The 26,171-nt window shown below is 42.1% G+C and overlaps 1 long non-coding RNA gene across 4 annotated transcripts in view; it reads right to left on the reverse strand.

Annotated features, from left to right (window-relative positions):
• LOC106830240 (uncharacterized) overlaps window positions 1-26,171 on the reverse strand; it is a 106,618-nt gene that overhangs the window by 8,281 nt on the left and 72,166 nt on the right. For 2 of the 4 annotated variants that reach the window (XR_011493923.1, XR_011493924.1), the window contains exons 6-7: window positions 13,951-14,216; window positions 8,824-8,905 (exon numbers count right to left, since the gene is read on the reverse strand). The exons of 1 other annotated variant lie outside the window; for it this stretch is intronic. This is a non-coding gene — a long non-coding RNA (uncharacterized lncRNA). Of the gene's footprint in view, window positions 1-885; window positions 1,021-8,823; window positions 8,906-13,950; window positions 14,217-26,171 lie in introns of those variants that run through there. One more of the 4 variants, XR_011493927.1, reaches the window with a different exon arrangement.

Consider the following 26,171-nt stretch of genomic DNA (forward strand, 5'->3'; position numbering starts at 1 on the left):
CTATCTGTCCCTATCGTATGCTTGCGCAAGCAAGTAAGTTTCCTAGATATAGCCACCTTGACTGGACTTTGCTGGTCTGTATGCATTTGCATGTGTCCATGAATGAGTCCATTTCAAGTGCACGTACGTGTCTGTGCATGGGTAGGAAGATAAGCTCAGCAATTGTGTGATTTGTTTCTGCTTAAGCAGTAAGTTACTAATCTCCTGATTGGAACCAGATTTGTATGAATTAGGAGTTGAAATTGGAACAGTCACTGCTGTGTGCAGGATGTAAAGTGAATAAAATGAATGGGGTATTAACCTTCAACCACTGAATATTAATCAGCTTTTCATAAGAAAGAAAACACAGAGCTTGCCACACTAAATATTTTCAGCGCTTATTGACAGGATATGATTTCTTTTCTCCCTTAGCCTGGTACTTCCAGTCAAGGACCTGAACACCAGACAATAGTCAACTTGACCCAGACTAATGTATGATTGAAAAACCCCAGGTACCGCGCGGGTGGGTCGGACTCTGTGTATGTGTGGGACCTGATGAAATGATACTCTTTTATCAAAAGCAAGGCTGTCTTCCAGTCACTCCTACAAACACAGGCCAAGCTAAGTCCAAAGAGAATTCACAGAAAGCCCGTGGACAGGAAACGCTGATGACCACAAAATGAACATGTGGAAGGAATACAGTTCCCAATGCCTTGGAAAGGATTGCAATGAGGAATGAATCTGTTTGGATATTTGGATGAGACCTATATCTACCCCAAGGGAGATTAAAAAAAAGAAAAAGATAAGGCCGGCCAGGTGACATAGTGATTGGGCTCACACCCTCCTCTTCGACGGCCCAGGGTTCGCAGGTTCAGATCCTGGGTACGGACCTACACACTGCTCATCAAGCCACACTGTGGCGGCATCCTACATACAAAATAGAGGAAGATTGGCACAGGTTTTAGCTCAGTGGCAATCTTCCTCAAGCAAAAAGAGGCATATTGGAAACGGATGTTAGCTCAGCACCAATCTTCCTCTCCCCTAAAAAAAAAAAAGAAAAAGAAAGAGAGTCAAATGATAATAGAATCTGGGTGAAAACAAAATTTGTAATAGTCTTTTGTTTTCTTATGCAATGTTGCAATTGCTTTTGTTTGAGAACACAAAGTCTTGTATTTAGGTCTATATAATGATAATATAGCATATTTATATCAATTTCTGCATTTATCCATATCTGTATCTATCTATCTCCATCGCAATATATATGAACAAACAGAAATACACATACAGTGTATGTATATGTTATGTCACCGAAAAAGGCAATGGATGCTTATTTCCTGAAGATATTTTGAAACAGCATAAATTATATTTGAACATTATATATCTATATCTGTAAAACTACTTACATAGTACTATAAAGAGTATACTTCACGTGGCTAGGCTTAAGTGGCAGTTGGGCTCGATTTTAAAAACTGAGGAGGGTGAAAAGGGACCTGGAAGGATTTCTTCCATACTCAGCTCATACAGATTTCTTCAAATATTTCCTCAAATAGTCTTTCATTTATTTTAAAAGCTATACTTCAAGTGAGGACAGTGTATATTACTATGATATTCCATTATTTATAGGTCAGTTGGTACCTCTCAACCTCAAACATCTCAGAGTAGTATTACATACATGATTTCCCCCTTGGTAATCTCTCTTATTTTATTCTTTTTCCAAGAGGTGATGCTTTCTCCGTCTATATCACCTAGTTTAGATGTCCACCACCTTCATATGCTCTCTACCAAAAATTTCTAACCCTTGATCCCAAACACTGAAGTAATCTCCCATGGAATGTCCCATTTAGCACTAAAAATAAACAAACAAACAAAAACATTCTACTTCCTTAGCTGGAAATCCACCCATTAGGCTAATTCTAAGAAAGTGCTGATGACTGAAAATTGCTTAATACGTTACCCTGTAGGACAATTCCTTAGGCAGAATTCTAAAGATGCTTCCTCCCCACCCCCATGATTCCAAGCCATCGGTTGTGCAATCGAACACTCATCTAGGTATTGTTACAAAGGGACATTGCAGAGAAAATTAAGGTTACTAATCAGCTGACTTTAAAGTAGGAAGAATAGCCTGGATTTTCCAGGTGGGCCCACACAGGAGCCCTTAAAAGAGGAGAAAGGCAGACAGTCAAACAGAAGAGATATAGTGGAAGTGAGCACAAGAAAGGGGGCCAAGGGAGAGGTCAAACCTTGAATTTTGACTTGACTTGCTGTTGCTGGCTTTGAAGGAGAAAGGGAGCCACTATGCACCAAGGAAGGCTGGCAACTCCCTGCTGAGAGCCAGCAAGGAAACGGGGCCTCCATGTTACAATCCCAAGGGACTGAATTTGACAACATTTGCCTGGACTTGAAAGGGATTCTCCCCCAGAGCCTCCGGTGAGGAATGCAGCCCAGCCAACACCTTGATTTTGGCTTGATGAGCCCCGTGTTGGACTTGTGACCTACAGAAACTATGAGATAATAAATGCGTGTTGTTTTAAGCCACTAAGTTTATGGTAACTTGTTACGGTGGCAGTGGAAAACTAACACAGGCCAACACCAAAGACGCCTGAGAGGAAACTTTATTAATGCAAATGAACAAATTTCAAGTGAGCCTCAGAAGAGCCTGGGATGGGGGTAAATGTTGGGGGAAGAAACAGATAGCTGTAGACAGGGCATCCCTCAATTCCAGCCCGGGTCTACCTGTATTTACAATTGCCTTTAAGAAATCAGCATCCTTACCTCAATATCCTGGCCAGAGTGCAGCCACCTTTGTTATAGTAAAATGTTGGCAGAAAGAAGAACTATGCAAGGATGATACAGAGGTACTAGAAATCAGCGGCACCTTCCACTGGTTTTCCTACTATTTGGTCATAGCATCTTAGCCAGTCCAGTTCCCATTGAAGATCTCTGACTCTCAGGTTAAATGGCTTTGCTAAGATCACAAAGCTGGTTAGTAGTAAATCAGAAACTTGAGTTCAAGTCCTCTAATGTCTCATCCTAAATTTCCCATATCATTCCCCTGAATCCCTACTTAGTATGAAAACGGGCTGAAATGAAAGAGAATGCATTTAATAAATAGGCCACAAGAAAATACGTTGTTAGTCTGCATAAAAGGCATATAGGTATTTACCTGAATCATTTGTAGCACAAATCACATCATCAATAGGCAGTGCTGGTTGTCTGACTCATTGATAACTCAAACCAAAAAAATTACCGAAGACATCCACAGACTTGGGACAAAGAGGATTTGGGTTTAGATTACCTAAATTGATTCTTTAATACTTCTCTCTTGCACTTTTCCCAAGATCTCATGGCCACTTCCTAACATTAAATAGCCCTGGAACCAACAAGCCTGAGTCTACCTTAGCAGATAAAATCGATTTGTAATCCTAGAAGGCAAATTGAAAAGCGCTAGGAAGAAAATGGAATGACTCAGCATGCATGTTGAGAATGGAATCCAGAAACTCAAGAGGCAAATACCCAGTTACTTGAAGGGAACCTTATTTGGAGGATATTGGAGTTCTTGCCCCCTCCCTACCCATCTGAATTCCATTGGCATTGCCAGCATCCTCCCTTTGGTCTACTGGGTTTCTCCCTTTCTGTTATTCTCAACCAACAACCAAACACCTCAAACCCCAGAATCCTGAGGCAAATAGCTGTTGCAGTCTGCTGGGTTTCGGGACCAGACCACATATCCATCCCTATTCCAAGTCACTTCACCAAAACATCCAGAGCCGAAGGAAGATTCAGGCAGTTTCTGCTGGAGCAGTTTATGAACATCCTGGCTAAAAGCTACCCAGCATGTAGAGGGAACCCTAAAAAGAGGTGGGATGGTTTATACAACATCTTGGCTGAGATCATAAAGGACTGGAATGGCCTTCCCTCCACTTTTCAGAATGAGATCCATAAAGAAGCAAAATGATCTGGAAAGCATCCTTCACATACAATTGATGTGACATGTCCACTTTAGGCATTTCTGTAAATATTTAAGCTTTAGTCTAGGAATTGCATCTCAGTCTACGAGAGCCCTTAAATCTCTAGCTGAGCTGAAGATAAATCCTTAAACTGATAAAGAAGAAGGTGTAGCTTCCTTGGAGATCCCTATAGGGAAGAGAGAGACTGCATTTGGACAAAGAGATGGAGCGGCATCAGCCACATCTCCAACTTACTCCCCCCAACCCTGTCCAATTCTAGCATCATCCATTCTATATGAGTTAGAAAGAGCTGCTAATGGAGAAGGGAGAGGAGGAGGAGGAAAAGGAGGAGAAAGAAGGGTGCCTTGATATTTATTTAGTTATTTTTGGCCAGAGGAAACCACACAAGGCTCTTAGAATGCCACCATTTATTAGCCTCTGGTCCTCTCTACATTATGGTTTGATATTGTTTGGAAGTCAAGAGTAAGAACAAATCTTCAAGCAGTGACATTGGCAGGACTTGGCCTCTAGCCTTCACTCCCCACAGCACTTCATACAATAATTCTCTCCACAGCGTTGCCACCATTCTTCCCGTCTCAAAGACACACATAGATACGTGAGTTGACACGACTGGATACAAAGATGTAGCCTCTTGTCCCCTATACTACCTCCTTTCTGTGTCACTGTTAGAGCAACATTTCTCAATGGCTCTACAAAAGTATAGAAAGCTGCCAGCTTTGAAAGATACATATTTCTTCAAACTGAGGATTCTTCCTCCAAGTCCAGAAAGATTACGGAGTGAACGTATTCTGTCCTTGGGAGCATAAGGGCTTAGAAAGAGGAGGAGGGTGTGAAGATCAGGACACCTCTCCTACTGCTATACAATTCTGTTCCAGAAGGAGAGACCTAGGATGATTAAAATACTGTTTTTGCAGCTGTCTCCCAAACGCTCTTTAAAATTCCTATTCTGTATCCCAGGATTTAATGCAAATTGTCCACATAACAGAGGGTCAAAATGATAATTTAGATGCAATTAGCCAGATGTGTTGGAATGGAATTTCTCCCACCCACCCCCCCAAAATTATCTGAATAATTTACACATACATAATCACCTTCGTCCAGAGGGAAAATTGTGTGCCCTTGTCATTTCCCCCAAACACCGAGACTTTCTAACAGGGTTACACCATGAAAGCGCCAAGTCCAGGGAAGCAAGAAAGATAATTCCGTGAGGCCAGGCTGTCTCTCTTTTCAATACAGACAGAATTAATTTGTTTTCATTAACTCTTTATCGAGTTACCTGACTTTGATTCCCAGCACAAAATATATTTTTAAAAAAGAGGGTGGTGGTAGAGATAGATTTTCAGGAAATAGCAAGTTCTTTTTCTTCTGAGATAAAAATCATTTGGCAAGCCAGGGTGAAATACTTCTAGTTTCCAGTAGAAAGAGAGAGAGAGAGAGAGAGAGAGAGAGAAACTCAGAAGATGCTAATGAACCACAAAAGAAAAAGAAGGAAGTACTTTTTTTTTTTTTTTAAATAAGACCTTACTTTTGAAAACAGCTCAGTTTGCAACCAATTTTTGAAAAAATGTCCAAGTATTCCTTTGGGAGCTGTCAGAGCTAAACCAGGCTTTAGGATGACTGGGAAGAGAAGTGAGCAATTCAGGTGACTTTAATTAAAGGGACCAGAATCATCAGAACTGATCCTTCAGACGCAGCCTTTCATCTCCAAAAAGGATGAAGCTGGTAAGAGCCAGTGAGATGGAGCAAAAGGAGGGGGCCTTGGAGCCTGGTGCCAGACCGCATTGGGGGTAACTGTGTCAGGGTGGACAGTGGGCTGCTCCTTGGGAAAGCAGTTTGTTTTTATAATTATGCATTTGAAGGAAAAGGGGATGTTACACAGGCTAGTGGAAAAGAATGAAACCCACAGATGACTCCCAAGGTTTACTGGCCCCCTTAACTGGAAGCCTTTAGCACCCTTTGGCCCCCAAAGCGGCTACCCTCACCTCCTCTCCAGGATTCAGATGCTAATGTGAAAACAGAAGATCAACTGGAAGGACTGGGAAAGAGGTGGGGGAAAAGGAAGATCAGAGCCAAGATAATGCCTCAGCAGAGGAGCAGCCCTTGCTTGGAGCCATATTCACAACAGAGCAGCAAGGCCCCTCAGCTCCGCTCTGAAATGAAGACAATCCAGACATCAAGGTCTCCTATAGAAGCACCCAAGAAAGCAGCACAGACACTATCAGTGGAAGAAGGCATCAGCCCAGCTCCTACTCCAGTGAGAAAACAGGTCCTCACCAATGTGTACTGAGGTGGGAGACAGAAAGGGAGGAGTAGGAATCATAGGGTCTGGAGGAGAAGGGGGGGATTATGGAATCTTACTGTTTGCACTTATCCAAATCCAGGGAGGGGCTTCCAGCCTTTCCTCCTTCCTTTCCAGGAAGGATTAAGACATTTGGGGGGCCCAAGCACTGAAAAGATTACTATCCTCCTTATCCCACTGTCTATCTATCATGTCATCATCCATCTATCTATCACATCATCATTTGTCTATCTATCTATCATGTCGTCATCTGCCCGTCTATCTTTCTATTTATCTCTCTGCAAATTGTGATTATCAGGCTATCCTGTAATGTTCTGCACTGAGTTTTCCCCTTCTGTGCACATGGTGATGGTGCCGCTCCTTATCTCCTTGAAGTCAGGAATGCCAGGAGATTCGCTTTGGCCAATGGAATGTGAGCATCCAAGAAATAAGACACTTTCAGGTGGAAGATTGATTTTAAGAGCCAATGCAGACTTGCCTATGCTGTCCGCTCCCCCGGTGCCACCGAGGCCAGGGCTGTTCCAGTTACCAGTCTGCTTCCCTGAGTGAAGACACAGTGGTACAGAACCAACTCCCACCCCTAAACACCCACTGCCCCAGCCGGCTGCCCCACGGTGAACGTGGCGTACAGATAAATAATACATGTCTGTTACTTTCAGCCACTGAGATTGCTGACCTTGTTTTTTATTGAAGATACAAAAATATGAAATAATAAGAAATAAGTCCAAAGGATTTCTGATTGTTTCCCAAATGCTAACTTTGATAGTTTGACATTTCAATGACATAACCGAATTCTTCCAAAAATTTCTCTCCCTCCCTTTATGCTTATGCTACTATAGTGGTACATTAAGCGTCCACCTCATCTGTCTATTGGGAAATCTAAAGCTTCTGACCATAGAAATTCTGCCCTGTGGTAAAAGACAGCAGACGAAACTGACTTGTACATATTGTATGAAGATCCCTCTGCTGTCATTTATCAGCCACATGTCCTTGGAAAATTTACTCAAACTCTCTAAATCTCAGCTATTTTAGCTATAAAATTAGCATCGTAATTCCTATCTTTCCAAGTTATTGTGTCATGGGAAAAAAAAGTATACAAATTATACTGACTCTCCCTACTCCTCCACCAGCAGAAATGTTACTGGACCCTCCTGAGGAAGTGTTTCCCTCCTGGAAAATGGGGACGAGAATACAGACCTCCCTACTTGGGGCCCGTGTTAAATAAATCAGCCAACATGCAGCTCTTAGCAGGTAAAGGCACTAAATACGTGGCCGTCGATGTAATCGTTGTGATCATTATTATATTAATAAATTGCATAGGATCTAATATGTGTTCAATAAATCTCAGCTGCTTCACTTGCCCTTGGAGAAAGGGCCCTTCATGTTTAGGAGTGGGGTCATTCGGAATAGCGTTACTGACAATTAATCAGCAAGGTGGCCACCAACCTACTAAGAAAAGAAAAGTACTCAAAAAGAGTCTCTGCTTTCGACCCATTTAGGGCGAGACATGTCTGGATCCCTAAGATGCCAGGTTTTTTCCATTCTGCAAACACATGGCTTCCATTAGTAGACTGATACTGACACATCCGAGGCTTCCAAAGTACTCTGGGCCTCTGACAAGTGAAAGGTTTGCATGCCCAACAAGGAAAAGGCAGGCTCCGCAGGCATGAAAACGCTGCCAGGGGCGAGGCAGCAGAGGTGTTGAGTTTAGGTAGGAGACCAAATCTGGCTCTGTTTTTAATGACTGTGCTGTCCACACCTGAAAATAAACTAGCCACACCTGGTGAGATTTCTAATGCTCTGGAGCTCCAATGCTGATGTCAGTGTGCATATATAGCCTCCATTAATCAGAGTGAGTGTGGTGTGGGTGCGTGCTAAACAGGGACTGGAGAATAGTGAATAATTTGCTCACTGTGCACACACCGTCTCTGCTGAGCTTTCTAATCCAAAGCAAACCCAAGCTCCAATGTCCTCCTTTTATTTTGTGTTCTAAGAACATCGTTGTTTGCTTGGCTTCTTAGAAACAGGCCCGAATTCTAATTAGTTTGCAGTTAGAGGCTGCATAATGGTAACTCAGTCCTCGCCTAAATTTTATCATCTGGTTCCCATCTTCAAAGCTGCACGTTCTGCTTTCGTACTGCCCAACAGTGATGCTAGGCACCTCTTTCTGTGTTTTGTGTCTCATAGCAACAAGTCCTGTTTGAAAGGGGGTAAAAGGCAGGGTCATCACTGACCTGAGAAGTTTGGGACAATTCTTTGCTCTCAATTTCATCCCCAAGGGGATGATTTCAAGGAAATAAGGCTTTGTGTCTTTGATTACAGGCGGGACCGACTTAGTCAGGGCAGTCCTGTTATCTTTCAAAATGTTTGCAGTTTCAGACCAGGCAGCAAGGGTGAGTAAATAAAAGCGTGATGAAAGAATAATGAGGGCACATTTGCCTAATACTTGGAAGCTGACAGTGTGTTTTCACACAGACAAATCATTCGATTCTTTCAACAGTGCTGGGCGCTAGGTGAGCAGTTACTATTAGCCCATTTTACAGCTGAGAAAAAGGAGACTGAAGGAGGTCAGTCCACCTTGATTTGCATCCCAACTCTTGCCAACTAGCTCTCAAATCCTGGGCTAGTTCCTCCATCCATCTGCGTCTCTTGTCCTTACCTGTAAAACGGGGAAAACAACAGTCATTACTTCAGAGGTTGCTCTTAGGTTTAATGAGCAAATATTTCAGTGTGAAAGTGCTTAAAGATCATTTGTGACATAGAAAGTGTTTAATATGTGTTGGTTATTGCAATTATGAGGAAAGGTATCAAGTTGAAAATCTGGGACCCAAGGAGCCTTACAGCTAAAAATATCCGTGGGAAAAAGCCTTGCACTGAGATGAAATCCACATCATCACAGCACAGAGAAAACAAGAACAACAAAATGTGCTTGTTCCTATAGCTGTTCAGTTGCCATCCCATCCACACGCCATAGTCTACCCTGGAATGTCCTCAGAAGGATGGAGGACACAAGCCCCTCATGGTTGCCAGGCAGATTCTGACCAAATCTGACAGCTGATCGTGGAAAGTTGTATTTCCCTCTTGTTTTACAAAAGCACACCCAAAATATACGGGAGGAAAAAAGACAAAGTTTGATCCCTTCCAACCCATTTAATGATGGCTGGAACAAATTAAACTTTTCTTATGTGCCAGGCAGCCTGCCATATACGTTGCACACATTTTCTCATAAGCAGGGTGACCAACTGTACCGGTTTGCTCAGGACCAAGGGGTTACCTAAGACCTGGAGTTTCCAGTGCTGAAACTGGGAGAGGCCTGGGCAAGACGGGACAGCTGGTCACCCTACACAAGGTAGGTACTTTATCCATCCCATTTTGCAGATGAAAGAAGTGAAGCTTGAGGAGTCCCAAGGTCACACAGCTAGCCAGGCTGGCTGGGATTTTTCAACCTGTGTTTTTAAACCGTTATAAGATACCAGCTAGAAAGAGCCTGTTCCTCTGGGGGAGAGTTGTAGCCCATCAGCCAATGAGTAAAATTAACCGTTGCTCTCATTAGAAAGAGTTTCATCTTCTCCTAGACTGTGTATCTCTGTTGGTGATGCTGTGGTTCTTTTTCTGTTCTGTTGTTGTTAAACTGCCAAGTGACTTGGGGCATAATCTGAAATGTTAATTAACAGACTTTTCTTTTTTTTTAATCGGTGTCGTTCCATCTTTGAGGAAAAAGAACGTGACATTAACATTTGCAACTCCAAGAGAATCAAGACTTGATTCCCTAAGAGAGAGTTCTATTATATTGGTTTCCATCACCCCCTCAAAAGAGATCTTACCTAGCAGTGACTTTCTGTGAATTGTAACTCCAAAGGCCACCAGTGACTCTCAGAGGCATTATCTTAGGTCCTACACACTTTCCAAATGGTTTTCAAGGCTATGCATCACCGACTCTACTGCCTGTGTAAAACAGTCTCACGGGGGGGATCCACGGGTTGTGTGAACCAAGAGACATCATCTCAAGTTATAAAGAGGCCCAGGAAGAAAGTTTCCGCAAGGAAAAAGATTTTCCAATTTCCCAAATAATTGCCCATGAATGGATTTACTTAAGCAAGAGCTTAAACGCATTTCAAAAGAAACCGGCGATCGTAGCTGCAAGATGAACGCTGCCTAAATTTAAGGGCTACTTGGGGATTCTAAGATCCCAGGGCAAAATTGACTTTCTTGATTTGATAGAGGAATAGGGCCAACTGGGAGTTGAGACTGATTCTGTTTTTCATGAGTCATTTTGTCTGTGGACATGCTTCACAAATTAAAATACACATAAAAAAATCCCTAGGTGTGAGATGATTAAAGTTTCAAATCTGGTCATTTGAAAATCACAAGTGTTGGATGGAAGCCATGCTGTTTTGAGACTTTTATTTTTCTTTTTAAAATCCTAGGGGTTGCCGAGCTTATAAAGAATCCTTGATTCAAATAAAAAGTGAGGGCTTTTGGAGAGAGTCATTCTCTTTGATATCAGATGGATTTTAGTCTATAATTTTCCACTCTGGCTTATGTGGATGTCTAGGCTTGATTCCATCAACTCATTTAATCTCCGATTTCGTACAAAAGCATGTTTTCTGTTTATCTTTGCCCAAACTGAGTGCAATCTGTGCTTTCTAGCTCTCCTAACAATCCCAACTTTCCAAATTTCCTATCAGAATGCTTGTGAGGCATCGTAAATTTATGCTTGTCTCGACAGGTTGGAAACTGCACATTTATAGTGAGAAAATTAAGTTGCTACTCCCAAAGACACCCACTTAATTGTAATTTAAAAACAGATCATCACTTTAATTTACTGCATGTAAGTGAAGGGGGGAAAGGGAAGTTAATACGAATAATCGCTGAGCTACAAGTTTCCAAAAAAATTAATGGGGAGAGTTACCCCCAAACATTTAATTTTCACATGCAAGCTAGTTGCTGGATTGGAGAACAGTTAGCATTCAACACTCAACAGCTCATTTGAAACCAACCAAAACCAGAAACTTGAAGTGAATTCACTTCTTGTTACATCCTCTATTTCTCGAAGCTGGGAAGACTGATTGCACGCCAGGAAAGTTTGATAAATAACCATTTGACCATAGAGGCCAAACATTTTAATACTGCACTCTCACCAACCCAATATACAGATGAGAACATTGAGGACCATCTTTTGTTACTACGAATGGCCTTTGTTTTTTATAATTTGGTCATGAATTTATAAAGATATATTCCACTTTATCGTATCCATCATTACACCAAAGAGATTTCGTTTGCCAATTTCTCAATATATATTTAGGATATGTCCTAGCTCAAATCCTTAACATTCAGAAAACCCAGTATTAATAAGTATTAATTCTCTATGCCTCCCCCCTCCACACATACGGCAATAACTTTTGTGAATGAGTACACTGGTGAAGAAAAGAAAGTATAGTCTATCGCATTTCATGAAACAAATTCACTTAAGTTCACTGTTCATGGGGAATAAAGTCCTAAAAAATAACCCAAAAGGCTCAGATGAAAAGCAATACTTTTGGTTATTAATTTGTTTTTATTTCCAATTCCTCATCAGTTACATAACTTTGGTCTTTTAAAAAAGAATTTATTTGTAAACAAGAGTAATGAGTTGGCAGTGGGATTCAGGTCTGGCTATTTCACCTGAGCAATGAAAAAACAAACGCCACAGAGGCCTTCAAACGGACTCTCTGACTCCCCCTCAGCAGCTCTGGTGTCCTCCCGAGATTGGCTAACTATAGAGCGATGCTGGGAGGATTCTTCATTTGTAGATTAATTAGTTGATGCCTAAGCAGTTCCTTGAACATAAAAGGCAACATGTAAATCTAAGTGTAATTATTCATCCTCAAGCTAATGATCATTTAATTAGTGTTTTCTGCCAGTGTAATGGTCCATAAAGAAGAGAGCAATTTGGGGAAGGGGCTTCTACCATTGCTATAAGAGAAGTTTAGGATTGTAGATCCAGCTAGAATGAAAAACAATGTTCAGTGTTCAAATAAAGGTTTTAAAGTTGGAAATAAATTGGAAATTGACTCTCTCCTCTCCTGGTGACTAAGAGCCATGAAGGGACTGAAAATGAAGTATACCTTTTGCAATCATTTGCATATTTCCAGAATTAGGAACATAGTTTGAATTGGGCTGATCTGATGTTTTGTGGCAAAACCAAAGACCAACCCTGAGATGAAGTATATAGTGCAGGAAAGATGTTAAATCTGGAGTGTTCGTACGTGTTACGAAGGTTCTTCTGCCCTCTTAGTAAAATAGGATACAGGTTTTCTAAATAGGAAATCATGTCCAAGTTGAAAGCCATCAGATAAAGCCAAGTGCTTTGCAAAATACCTGTAATAGACCTTCTTATGTGGCTTTCTAATTATTTCTCTCTATATTTCCCCTGGTAGATTATATACCCAAAGCCGGGTGCCTTGTCTTTATCTTTCTATTTCCAGCCTTATCCAGCTAATAGTCAGTATTCATTAAGTGGGTCAATCAATGAACAAATAAAAACTAGAAATATACATATACAACTAAGATGAACCCCTAGGTATAAGAATTATTCCTATGAACTCAAAAAAAACCTTGAATGTTAAAGAAAACGTGAACAGCTCCGTTACATGTTGTCAGTCCAGAAGTCCCTGTACTGATGCCGGATCACCAACACAAACATCACAAGGAGATTGTCCAGACAACATTCTCAAAGAGCCTGGCGCTGCAAGCAGCTGCATTAGTGTATCTAATCAATATCTGCATCAAGTGACTTCTTTAAGCCCCAGTTTTCTCAGTTATGAATGAGACAGTCGTGGCAGTTAAATGGAATGATCATAAATCTAGCAAAGTATCATTCACTAAGTGTCAGCTACATTAACATCAGTTGATTTTGCTTGTTACAGGAACTTTGATTCAAGAAAGAAAAAAATAAAAAAACCTTGCTGAAGATTGTGTAGCCTTACTCTCCAAGGACAAGAATTTCCTTTGCCCACTGATAACTCAAGTAGCACAAAAGAAATACTGGAGTTCATAGTACCGATATTTGATAGCACTAAGAGGCACACCCCACACCTAAGCTTTGGGGGATGCTGTAAAATGAAACATTCAAAAAGAGTTTTTTAAAAAAGGCACAAGCAGTCATAAAGATATCAAGTCAAGGGCTGGCCCCGTGGCCGAGTGGTTAAGTTCGCGCGCTCCGCTGCAGGCGGCCCAGTGTTTCGTCAGTTCGAATCCTGGGCGCGGACATGGCACCGCTCATCAGACCACGCTGAGGCAGCGTCCCACATGCCACAACTAGAAGAACCCACAACGAAGAATACTCAACTATGTACCGGGGGGCTTTGGGGAGAAAAAGGAAAAAATAAAATCTTAAAAAAAAAAAAAAAAAGATATCAAGTCATATTAGCTTTTCTCAAAAGAAGAAAAATTAAAAGAATACAAAAAATTTAACAGTGAAATATACCATAGTATAGCTGGAGGGAACAGAGGAGTAATGCTATTTGAAATTTTACTTAAAAAAGAGACATTTAAATAATAAATGGGAGATACGTGTCTCAAAATACCCAAAAGTCTACCCTGCTTTTCAGAAGGATGTTTTTCATGTCCCTTTTGGAACTCCTGGAAGATTTTCTACATCCAGTTTCTTCAAAAATCCCCACATCTACATTCGACAACACGGCAGTGTCAGGCTTTCCTTACCCAAGAGGACGGCGGTACAGCAACACGCATTTGACCAGGTTATAAAACACGTGTCACACAAGGCTCTATTGGAAAGTTCCTTGTGAAAGATGGCCACGCAGAGTCTATACTGGCACCTGACCCAGAGGAAAGGCACAGGCTTGCCGGACTCATTCACTCCGCACTCTTGTGACAAGCATTTTGTCTGGCCTCCAACTTCTCTTATTTCTTGACCGGCTCTACTACCACCAATGTCCACAGCGTATGAAAGATCTTGGTCTCTGCACCTAAAATCATGTAAGAGAACAGAGTGAAATGTATCTCAATCTGAGTAAACCATCAGTTTTTAGAAGGCCTGAATCTGTTTACAACAAGGTAGGGAGAAAACAGATTTGCTAATACCAATAACTTAAAACTCAGACCAAGAAAAAAGCCTCCACCTAGTACATAGTATTTTTGATAAATCTGAAATGTTGTCTAACATTTTTCCTTGGCTCCTTTTCTGACTATGAACGTTCTCCATATTTGCTCAAGACTATGAAGATTAAAAAAAAAAAAATCCAAAAACAGAACAAAATTTTTATCTGTGATGATTTCTTTGACTCTTGAGTTTTTCCTCTTTTTAGAAAACTGGAGAAATAAAAACAATACACAACAAACAAACCTAAACAAGAGATGCTAGATTCTGCGACATTTACCACTTTGCAGATGCGTTGGTAAAAGATGATACACTGCATGAGTGCCCACTTATAGAAGTTACAGGCATTATTCACTGGAACAGAGTTAGCTTTTAACATAGGAAGCCAAGTGAAATAGAGTGAAAACCTAAGCAGATCATCCTCAAATAATGAAAATACAAATGTATTTCGTGAAGACTCTGATTCCAGACAGCTGCCCTCACTGTCCCCCGCCCCCTTTATTGGAATCTCTGAAACCATTTCGCTTGGGGGAGAAAGCAGATTTTAGTAGAGTGGGAAAAATGCCAAACATCCATGGCAACTTAGAATTTTTCCACTTTCTTTACATGTTCAATTGAGACCTTCATAAAATTATAAATGAAAGGACACATTATGAGCACTTTCTTTGAAGGAAAAAAAAAAGGGTCTTGCCTGGAAGTAAAATTTTGGAGTCTATATCCTTCTTTGGAGAACACTTGGGAGCTTTCTCTGCCAACAGCAGGACCCCTAAAAGAGCTTGCCTTTGCCTTCAGAATTCAAAAATGTAAACCACCACTTGTTCCCCTGACTGTGCGTGAGACGTTGAGCGCCAGAAGGGGACTGGAAAGTATTGGGCTCCGTGTTGGTGTCCCTCAGGGACTGAGGTCAGTGTGTCTCGGCGCCTTCTTTCCACCTCCCTCCACCCTCCCCTCTGCCCTCCCCCACACCAAGGATTCACTCCTGTTTACATTGGGGAGACTGCAACTTCTGTTTCTTAACATTGAAAAGAAGTTTAAAAGCTTATAAAAAGGCTCTTAAGATTTCTTGGACACCAAATGCCTCTTACAGAACAATATTTTGATGAGTTAAGTGTAAATGAATCAGAAACCTACGTATTAAATTTCCCTTGACATACACATCAGTTTAAAAAATTAATGGAAAAAGTGCCCGAGGCTCAAAGTGTTTGGGGTTTTCTCAAACCCAAAATGCTTGAACATGAAGAGTGGAAATCCATTTGAATCAGCCAGGTTTACTGATTCCCCCACCCCCCTGAGAACACTAGTTATAATGAAGGGAGTAGCATATCCAGACGGTGACCGGGCTGGCTGGGGATATGTCACGTTCCTGGTCATCACGCTTGGGTCGCAGCAGAAACCAAAGGCTGGGCTGATGCTGTGGAGATGCCCAGCTTCTGTTGATGGAGGCTGACCCTAAAAGCTGTCTTTTTTTCTTTTCAGACGAAGGAAACTAAATAAACAATCATAGAAGATCATAAATCACTGACAAGGATATTTAGATTCGAAACAGTCCCAGAATACAGAACGTACCACAGTTTGTCCCTCAAAGATTAGCTCAGTTCTGGGTCCTATAATTGCGGATCCCATGACTTCCGGTTTTAAATGGTACAAGGGTCAAAACTTGAGAAACTGTAGTTTTGGCAGAGTTTTTTTTAAGGCTGATTCTGGGTCCAAGAAAACACCCACAGGAACAGAAACAACCAAAAATCCTGAAACCGGATTTGATCCCTAAAATCATCATTCTTCTGAGTTTTTAAATTAGTTTTTCATTTCTGTTGGTTTTGTTTTGGGAATGGACAACCACACTAGGTGAGCAGCTGACTAGGGAGACCGAGCCAGGTGGGCAAGATTTCAATGCTGTCCTCGTGTGTCATGTAGGTGACCCGATCATTTGGGGATGTGTGTCAGAGATGTTGCAACCGTGAGCAATCGCTAACCCTTTGCTGACACATGTCAGCTGTCCAGTGCTCCACTTCTGTGCTTCCCGGTAACCAAGAGGCCTGTCTTAGGCATCGTTATCCCCAGCACTAATCGCAGGGCCCAGCAAAGAGGGATCACGGATTTGAGCTCACGTCTAACTCTCATTCTACTACAACATGTGAAATCTTTCTGTGAACCGCGATGAGCCATCTCCACGTAAGCTGTTCTTAGTATTATTTTCAAAATTCACATCCTCCATCCCCTTTAGGAGACTTTGCAGTCTCCAGTATTTCAGAGGAGGCCTCCGATGACCTCTAGCTCAGGAGGAGTGCGGATGCAACAGAGTGCTTTCTTCACATGGATTTGCGCCTTGTTCATCCTTTCTCAAAGAAGCACTCTCTCAAAAGCGTGGCAGGGCCCTGCGTGTTGGGGAGGCGATCATCAGAGAAATGTACCTTTTAAAGACAGCATTCGGCCTTATTCTACTCAAAGCATGTGCTGGATACATGTTTATTAAATAAGTGAGTGAATGAATGAGTGAGTCAGCAAACAATAGCTCTTTCACTGGAAAGTTGCACAGATGAATGAAAAGTTCAAAGACTGACAGAGACAGGCATAAAGCAAATTCCTTTCCCCCAGATATCATCCCCTTCCCAGTCCCCTTAACCCAGACCCCTTCTCCACACAAAAGATTACTAGCATTTCGTAGGAAAGATGAGGAGCTGTACAGCAATGAAACATCCAAAGAGAGAAAATGAAAGATTCCTGTCTTTTCTGTACACCTTTCTGGTGGCCACCAGTTCTTGAAAGCTCCTAAGCCTTTTCAGTAAAATATAAGAAAGGAAAAGCAACCATAGCAACAGCCTGATGGCAACCGGCAGACACAGAAAGACCCAGAAAAATATGGAGGCGCTGGGATGCCTGATAAGTCATATTTCCTCTTGGTGAGATCTGGCGACTGGAGAAAATGTTATCAACAGGGAACAGGACAGACATCAGAGATGACCAATTCCAACACATTCTCTCACTCTCCTTTCCCAGGCAAACCTCGAGACTGTGCAGAAATAAATAGGTACTCCTACCACAAAGAGATCCCTTTTCATCCTAAGAAATTGAGAGGAAATCATTTCCCCCTAGCTGGGTTTCTCTTGGTCCACCTGAAAATTGAGGATCAAGATGCTTACCTGCCCACTAAGGTTTGCTCAGGTAGACGAAGGAGCTAGAAATAAAAAGCAGGCAGTCACTGTGTTACCAGCTGTCCCTTGATGATGCACAAATTTGGAGGCCCATAGTTTATCCCCCCAAAAATTCCAATGCTTGCTCCTGGCATTTTCCTCCATGCCTTTGCATCCTATAAAGGGAGGGGAAACCCATTTTAATGTGAGTTAAGAGTGCAATTCTAGCAGGTGAAAATCAAGTAGAATAAAACGAAAGTTACAGCTGAAGGCCTCGAAGACAAGCCAGCGCTAGCCCCTCCCAGGGGCTCAGTCCTCTCTGTACTAATTGTGGCAGATGCAGCCCGACTAGATTTTGATGGGCGCATTTGTTCGGTAGAAAGAGCACAGAAATGAGGTCCAGAAGCTCAGCTGGTGTTTGACTGACATCATTTGGGACTTGGCTCCACCCCCAGTCCAGGGCCTGATGTCAGATTGCACAGACTTGATCCCCTTTTCCTTTGATATGGAACCTGTGCCTACACTCGGCTCTCAGCGCTAAAGAAAACAGTCAGTCCTTTCCGACTCTGCTTTGCCTCCTGTCCCGGCTGTTGTTAATCTGCAACACACCGCTGCCACAATTTTGCTGCCGTTCAGAGTCCGTGTCACGGGGGCGAATGGCAGGGGTTCTTTCTTCTTTGGGTTTGATACATCCTTCCTTCCGCTGCTCCTTGCAATCGGCCACTAGGAGAAGGAGGGAAGCTGGCAGGAGAGAGAGCGGGAGACTTCCGGAAATCTCTTTCCTCCCTTCCCTTCACAGGTTGCCCGATAATGACCCTGGAGACTTCCACCTGCCCCCAGTGAAGGAATTGGTTACTCTCCCAGAGTCCCCCAGGCATCGCCCCCTTACTCACTTCCTCTTCTTCCTGCCCCCAACCTCTACCGCTCCAGCCTCCTGTGGCTTCACAGCCAAGTTCTCTTCTCAGGAAAAATGAGATGGAGCTCAGTAATAGTGAGCTTTGAACCCTTCCCTCTACACCCTGGTCCCCAAATGCAGAGACTCAAGCAGCTGCTTTCCTGGTATCGTTTGTGAATCTAGAGGCTGGAGGGCAGCTTCAAAGACAGCATGTAGCATATACTTCTTTCTGTTAATAAACAATATTCAAGTGTGCTGGGGGACAAGTGCCTTTTAATTTATATTTTAAAACTGGTTTAGAATTGGTTGGTTTTTAATATACATCTCTCTATCTTCCCCTGTGGTCAAACTGTGTAAACTTCAAACTTGGAGCTTCTGCAGGTTTTTAATACAGCCGGAGGAGGGACCCACCCACTCCCGCACTCACGCACCAGTTTTGCCAGCCCTGGGTTACACAGCTCCTTTCCTCTTTGCCAACCTCTGCAGACCGGAAGCAAAGGCTGCTGCTCATTCTGGCTCAGTCTGGATTCTCAGCTGACATGCATATCTCTACCTGCAGCCTGTGGCTGGGTGAGACCCTAAACAACAAGACTGGTATTTAGAAAAAGTTTATTTGTTCCTTTTTGCTTCTTTTATTGGAAGAATCATTATGGCTGGGAGGCAGGTGCACACCTGGGCAGTCGGGGGCTTTTATTAGGGTACTTACAGTGTTCATGATTTTTGTGGGATCAAGCCCCTCATTGCCAATTAATTTCACTGTGTTTCAGGGTCACAGATCATACCCCTAATCCTGGCCAGTTGTGTCATCAAGGTGGGTCACAAGGGGCCGGGGGCAAGAACATATAGATGGCCCAGCATAACCACTACTTCTGCTGGAGAAAAACAATTCAAGCGGGATGTGCTACAAAGAACAGACCACTGGAGAGGCAGGCATAATTGCAGTCACTAAATTAGCACGGGTCTCTCAGCCAGGGGCTAATCTAAGCCAGACCTCACGTAATGTCAGGCCATGAGTACATCACATTTGCAATTAAAAAGCAAAGAGAAAAATCACTCTTGCTTCCCAAATGTTTATTTTTAACGTGGTAGCTACTTAGTAATAATATGAGATACTAAGGCATCTGGAATAAGTGAGAAAAGTAATTGGGGTTAATAATCTTTGAAAGGCTAAAGGGTTTTAAATGTATGTCCAGGGCCAAGCCCTTTGCAGGCTCCTCTTTGTCTCCCTGACATCAGCCACATCCATCCCACCTTTGTTGCGACATCTTGGTGGCGCTCGAGATCCTCCGTCATGCACGGTCATGCATGGTCCCACTGTGTCTACTGCTTCATCTGGACCCTCCTGCTGACTTCCTTTATTGGTCGAGCTAGCCCTCCAATTCCCCCTGACAGGCCATAGTCCTTGGACCCTCTGAGTTTGGTCTCTCCTTCTGTTTTTAGGTTCCCCTAATATCCATCGACCCCATGCTTCTAGCCTATGCCCTAACACTCAGCCTTTCGTGCTCCCTTCCATATGAAGGCAGAAATCAAGTCTAGGAATCCAAAATAAATGTACCTTCTCAGTAGCAGGAGGATTATGAGTAATTTTTCCCTTATAATGAACATGCATTAATTTTACATTCAAAAATCCTTCTTTTTTAGTTCACTTTCAAAATCCAGTAATGCAAACACACCAAACTTTGCTTCTCTTGACTTTTTAAACTCTTCACACCCCACAATCCTCGATTCACCAGTGAAATTTGTCTTTGAATTTGCCACTTGGGTTTTCTAAATCATAGTGGATATCAGAGACCCATTATGTTTCTACGGGTCAAATCATATTACTACAATGTTGCCAAGAATTCAGTTCTATGGGTGAATGGGAAGCCTATTTTTCACAGTTTTCTTTTTGTTGGGGACTACTGCCTTGATAAAACGTAGGCCTTTTCCTGGCTAGGACCTAGTCACCCCTCTGGCCATACTACAATGAATTTTGAAGAACTTGGCCAAACATTGGGCTCTACTGGAATTTCACCTTTTAAAATTTTGGAATAGGCAGGCTATCAGCAGGACTGTGGACAATTTTTGATCATACAGAGAAACTCATTGTAACAGGATTTTTTTCTGTGTTAATATAATGATTTAATAAAGACATTTGGCACGTAAATAAGACTCTCCTAGACCAAGCATTTTTAACAATGAGAGGATTAAGATCAGCCTATAGGGGGTATTAGCAAAAGTGTCTTTTCTAGCTTTAGTAAAACTCTTCCATCTGTTTAGAGATAAATTCATTATTCTTAACGAAAAACCCTCCTGAAATAGATGCAGTGAAAAATGTTCTGCCCCTCTTATGAGCTTTTCCAAACAAACTTAAAATTGCTTAGAAACAAAAGGCAGGAGGAAAAAGAAAGGACCATGTCTCGAGATAATGAGGTTCTGCCTTTGTGTTTTATCTGCAAAACAGCATGGTTTGAAAAGTCTGGATCCCATTTCATTTGAACTAACATAAATGTAGTGCCTGGAAGTCTCCCAAATGAATAAATTCTTTGCCGATAATTTTTAAGTGAAGAAAGATCAACAGGATAGGGACATGAGGGAGATTATAGGCTGCAGGGTGCGTGTGTGTGTGTGTGTGTGTGCATGCATGGGGTTGGGGTTGGGGAAAGGAATATAAATGAAAGAACCCAAACCTTCATCAAATGTGCCCATTGGTGTGGGAAGCGAAAAACAACAGGGGAGTGTATTTTTGCATTTAACAGAACAATCGGGAGAGTTCTGAATATGATTCTTTCTTTTCTCTCTCTTTTTGATGTTCCATCCTGCATTCTATCTCTCTTTCTTGGAAAATCCACTAGACTGATTTCCTCTAAAAGAGACTCCGCTGACTATTTGCTCCTGTTAACTCCTGCTCAGTTTTCCTATTCCATCCTGAGGACAGCAACATGACAAAGCTCCCTTCCTTACATCAGTTTCTGATCTTCCTTTGCTGTTTCTATAGGCTAGTTTTTCTCTCCTGGACAGTGGCCAAAATGACGCCAATTTATGGCAAGTAAGAGAATATACCATGGACCACTTCTCTTTTTAATTTTCCTCCATTTTGTGAGGTCTTGCTGAGCACAGTCTGCAACTTCTGCAGTGACGGAGGGGACAAAAAGCTGTAGGAACGTCACATTCACTCTCAGGATCAAGGTCACCAAAGGAGAAACTGCGTAATTTGCTTATATCAATCTCTCCACCAAGCCTTGAAAAGTCCTGCAATGAACACAATTCTCTTTCTGGTTTAATGTTCTCATTTAGCTTCTTTCTTTGAAAAATGAAGGAAAAAGAAAAGGCCATTGAGTCTCCTCCTTCTTTGACCACTGGAAGAAAGGTAGAGCAAAAGGAAAAAAAATTGACAAAGAGAGGACACAGGTCCCTCCTCCTTCCTTCCCCTCTCCCCATCCACAGGCAAAATCTAATAAAGATGATTAAATTACATGTCTTTTCCTCCCATTGAAATCCACTGCATACTATTCAAATATTAGAACTCAGGAAATAAGGCAGGACAAGGTCCCTTATGAAACCTTAGAAGGCAGCACAGGGGTCTGAGCTGGAGGTCTGCCTGGCTGGGCAGCTCTAATTAAGAAATCACCCTGCTGAGCAGAACTTAATCTAAATAAAATATAAAAAGGAATTCAGTGAAAACCATTACCTCCTCCCCACACACCTCAGTCCAGAGCCTCCATCCCCCTCCATCCTAGGAACTCTCCCTCCCAGGACTGAGGAGTTCTATGTTGTTCCATGTGCCCATGGAACCATCAAGTATAAAGAGTCAGATCTTGAAGAGGGAGCTGGGTCTTGTGCTGGCCTCTTGCTGTTTGGCCAGACTTTCCCAGGGCCAGAGGCAGATTTAGTCAATGTTGTTTTAGCTTGGAGGGGGTTAGGGGATGGGATTTGATCACAGATTGATTAAAGATTTGGACATCTGGGCAACTCCTCTAGCTTTGACACCATGAAGTGCCAACCCACAGCCTCTCTGTAGGATGGCTGAGCTCTTCTTGCCCATACATCAGCTGCTTTTGATGGAGTGGACACTTGGGAGCACAGATCAAGTCTGTTTAACTTGGTTTTGTTCAATATCCTTGTACTAGCTAGTCCTTTAAACCATACTGAGTAAGCCTCAGACCTCTGCTCCATCCGGCCCCGTTATCCCTCAGTGCAGGGTGACGTCTGCTTAGCCTCATTTCCACCTACACCCCGTTGAAACCTATTTTCCACTCTCCCTGTTGACCCCTATAAGTGAGTTATTCTCCTTTACACCTTTGTGATTTTGCTCTGGCTGCCATGTCAGCCCACAATAGTGAATCCTAAACCATTGAAAACCTGTTGAAAGAGATGGATCCTCTCCCTAAGGTGAAAAAAAAACAATGCACATATGCATATAAACACAGGTTTGGACAAACAATTTCAGAGGGTCCCTGAACCCTCTTGGTCCACGGTCACCAATTTAAGGTCCCTTGAAAGATCACCCTTTTACTCATTTCTCTTCTGACAAAGACTCAAAGACTTTCTCCTTTGACCAAACTTGTGTCAGGCTCTGTGTCCTCTTTCTGACCAGGTTCCCACCTTGGGTTCCATCCTTGCACCATTTGGTCTAGAGTTAGCAAGAATCCTGCTGGATCAGTTTTGCAAAAGTCCCCCACCCTCGATATCTGATCAAATTCCTCATCTCACACCCTGGGTATCTTATCATTCTGGCCTGCCTGCAGCAAAAATCCCGTCAAGTTGGTTTAGCCAGAATCCCCCTACTCTTGATGCTTCCTCTTAGTAATCTTCCCCCAGCTCACCGCCATCCTGCTCCTTGGCTAGAAATCCCCACCAGTCCTTACTGTATTTGGAGCTGAGCCCAATCTCTCTCCCCTACCACAACACCCCATTGAATAAAGTCTTCCTTACCATCTTCAACAAGTGCCATGAACAATTTTTTCCTTTAACACCTCCCATTTCAGGAAAACCTCTACTCATCCTCAAGAAGACCTCCACCAAGCCTTCACTGACCAACCCAGAGCCAGTTGTGACAGAACTCCTGCCTCCGTGCTCCCGATGACCCTTCTCTGTATGTCTAGTGCATCACATGTCAGAATGCAGTAAGCATTTGTTTGCATGTCCATCTTCCTATAGACCAAGGGGGCAAATTTTCTCTTAAAGGGCCAGATAGTAACTATTTTAGCTTTTGTGGGCCTTGCGGTCTCTGTAGCATCTACTCACCATTGCTGGTATAGCAAAAGCAGCCATAGACAAACGTAAATAACCAGGAATAACTGTTCCAATAAAGCTTTAGAGGCACTGCAATTTGAATTTCTCATCATTTTTATGTGTCACAAAATATTATTCTTCTTTTGTTTGTTTTTTCAAATATTGAAAAGTGTAAAAACCATCCTTATCTCATGAGCTATACAAAAACAGATGGAGGGGGCAGATCGAACCCACAGGACATAGTTTGCTGACCCCTGGTCCACACCGAGGAGAGGCTTTCAACGGTTAATCTTACTCGTTTTTGAGTTTCATTCTCTAGTCCCTCAAAGGCAATCCATCTATGAGTTTCACTAGCTAGTATTAACTGACACATAAAATGAGTGAACAAATAAACAACTAAATGACCAGTTGACTATAAAAATTTCCTTGAGACAGATACTGAACAGAACAACCATAAATGTGACTTTTGGGACACTGTTGAGGTTTTATGTTTCTTCACGATTAGGGACATAATATTTTAAGTGGTTAGCTACCAAGGCTCCAATCACAAATTCTGCAAGTCTAGAATTATTCCACGAATCACTGGGTAGATACCAAAACCTTCTAGAGCAGTCCAGTATCAGTACAGTCAGAAAATAACTCCTTTCAAAGATAAGATTTCTTACACCACTCCCTGCTTTGACAGATTCACAGCTTCTTTGAGCCTCTCTTTAGCAATCTCTTAACCTTTATGTGGTAGGCAGCTTCTGAGATAGCTCCCCATCGATTCCCCTCTCCTGGTAGTGGAACCCTTCTGTAATCTTGTCTTCTTGAGCGTGAACTGGACCTAATGACTCACTTGAGTTTAATCAATTTAATTTAATTCAACTTAATCAATTGAATACACGGAAACGATGGGTTGTCACTTACAAAGTTAGTTTATGTAAGATGGCAACTTTGGTTTTGTCAGCTGACTCTATTGCCTTCTCAGTTTGCACACATTGATGCCAAGCTGCCATGTTGGAGATGCCCATGTGGCATGGAACTAAGGGGACCTTTCAGTCAACAGCTGGTGAGAAACTGAAACCCTCAGTCCAACAACCATCTAGGAACTGATGGGTTCCTACAACACACATGGGTGAGGTAAGAAGTGAATCTTTCTCTAGTTGGGGCTTCAGATAAGACCACAGACCCTAGACCAACACTTTGATTGCAGTCTTGTGAGAAAACTTGAAGCAGAGGACCAGCTAAGCCATGACCATATTCCTGACTTACAGAGACGGGCAATGGTAAATGTGTATTATCTTAAGCCACTAAGTTTTGGGGTAATTTGTTACACAGCAATAGATAACTAATACATCTACCTATATGACAATTGGATATGTATTTGCTCATTTTCCCCACCAAAGTGTCGAGTTCCTCCAGGGCAGGGCTTAGTTACATCACACTCATCTTGCCCCATAGTACATGTTTAACAAATGTTTGTTAAATTGACTTGTATGTTGAGTTTCATCGAATTCAATTAATTTAAATAACAGTAATATTTAAATATGTGTCAGTTATAGGACAAAGCAGACAGCTGGTTAGGGCAGAAAGTTTTGGAAATTTGTGAGGGGAAAAGTTATTTGGATTTGTAGCATATTGTGCCCAGTTTATGTTTCAAAGTTTTCAGGGAGTTTATAATTATTTTTAAAAGACTTCAAAGTTGCTTCCTCCTAACCACACAAAAGAGATCTTTGCCCTCATTGACCCAACCACACCAACTTGCCCTTTAGATAATCAGTCTAATTATTTAGGCAATGCTCCTCCCTTCTCTTGCTCCACATTTTCACGGACAATGAGAAGTACTATAAGGAGAAAAGAAAAGACAGAAATAGAACTGTGAAAATGTTTTAAAAATGGAAAAGAGGGAAGAAAAAAGCACAGAGGACAGAGAAGCTGTCAGAACACCCAAGCCAGATGCAGAGAAATGATTCAAAAGAAAATGTCTGATTTTCCTCTCTCTAGTCATAAATATTTTGAAAAGGAGTTTGGCATTTATCAAAAGGAAAAAAAAGAAAAACAGAAGTTGTCTTCCAGAGGACCCAACACTCTTGGAATTCAATGACCTAATTCTGTATAAGTTTGCAGTGTAAAGATTGCCTGGCTTGTCTGAGTCTCATGGCATCAGGACCTCTGTTTTCTCAACAGCACACGCCACACCACTATCAGAGGTCAGGAATAAAGAACAGAGGATGTGAGGGAACAGTCTGGATACCATGCTTAGAAAATGTATTTTTAAATCACTGTAGCTTCTCGTTCTCTATCTTAGCGGTTGCTTATCTTAGCAGTTAAGTCAACTTTTCATTACTTTTGTAGACATTATATAATATCTCCTTCCCCCTGCCCAGTCACCAGCTGTTAGCCAGTCTCATCCAAGGGTGGGATGGGGGTTGGGCCAGCTTGAGCTGAATAATTTTCACGCTGACATTTGAGGGAACCAATTCCCAGCCGTGGAAAAAAACCTAAATTTCCTGCAATTATCATAGAACCAAATGAATCTCAAGAAAGAAATACGAGAATGTTCAAAGACCAAAACAACTTGAACCATTTACTTTCAGCCTAA

This window comes from Equus asinus, chromosome 13, assembly GCF_041296235.1.
Source record: "Equus asinus isolate D_3611 breed Donkey chromosome 13, EquAss-T2T_v2, whole genome shotgun sequence".
NCBI lineage: Eukaryota > Metazoa > Chordata > Mammalia > Perissodactyla > Equidae > Equus > Equus asinus.